Raw genomic sequence first — 1,052 nt, 5'->3', positions numbered from 1 at the left:
GACATAGCTTTGCAGACGATAAGTACAACCGTTTCAGAGAGAAGAGCGACCAATGTGACGATCTGGCTTTAAGTCGATTCGATAACAAATGACGAAAACGGACGGATTTCTCTGGTATTTTTTTACATATGAACACTTTACACATTCTCCCGTGCAACTCGGCTGCTAGTCCTCCTTACATGCAGAATCTTAAGGTCCTAGCTCATGTCGAAGGCACCAAAGCCAGCTAAAAAGTCAATAATCGATACCTAAAACTTGAATTGGATTACTTCTTACTGGCTATTACATCAACTTAGATGCTTCATCTGTGTTCTACTATGGTAATTTTAGTTTCTCCACATACCGCAGCACGCGACATAGCTTTGCAGACGATAAGTACAACCGTTTCAGAGAGAATAGCGGCCAATGTGACGACCTGGCTTTAAGTTGATTCGATAACAAATGACGAAAACGGATGGATTTCTAAGGTGTTTACTACATATGAACACTTTTCACATTCTCCCGTGCAACTCGGCTGCTAGTCCTCCTTTCATGCAGAAATTTAAGGTACTAGCTCATGTCCAAGGCACCAAAGCCAGCTAAAAAGTCAATAATCGATACCTAAAACTTGAATTGTACTACTTCTTACTGGCTATTACATCAACTTAGAAGCTCCATCTGTGTTCTACTATGGTGCTTTTAGTGTCTCCGCATACCGCAGCACACGACATAGCTTTGCAGACGATAAGTACAACCGTTTCAGAGAGAAGAGCGGCCAATGTGACGATCTGGCTTTAAGTCGATTCGATCACAAATGACGAAAACGGACGGATGTCTCAGGTTTTTAATACATATGAACACTTTTCACATTCTCCCGTGCAACTGGGCTGCTAGTCCTCTTTTTATACAGAATCTTAAAGTCCTAGCTCATGTCCAAGGCACAAAAAGCCAGCTAAAAAGTCAATAATCGATACCTAAATCTTGAATTGGTCTACTTCTTACTGGCTATTACATCAACTTAGAAGCTTCATCTGTGTTCTACTATGGTGCTTTTCTGTATCCGCCTACGGCAA

The sequence above is a fragment of the Schistocerca gregaria genome, unplaced genomic scaffold (assembly GCF_023897955.1).
Source record: "Schistocerca gregaria isolate iqSchGreg1 unplaced genomic scaffold, iqSchGreg1.2 ptg000386l, whole genome shotgun sequence".
Classification (NCBI taxonomy): domain Eukaryota; kingdom Metazoa; phylum Arthropoda; class Insecta; order Orthoptera; family Acrididae; genus Schistocerca; species Schistocerca gregaria.
Note: the sequence above shows the minus strand (reverse complement) of the source record.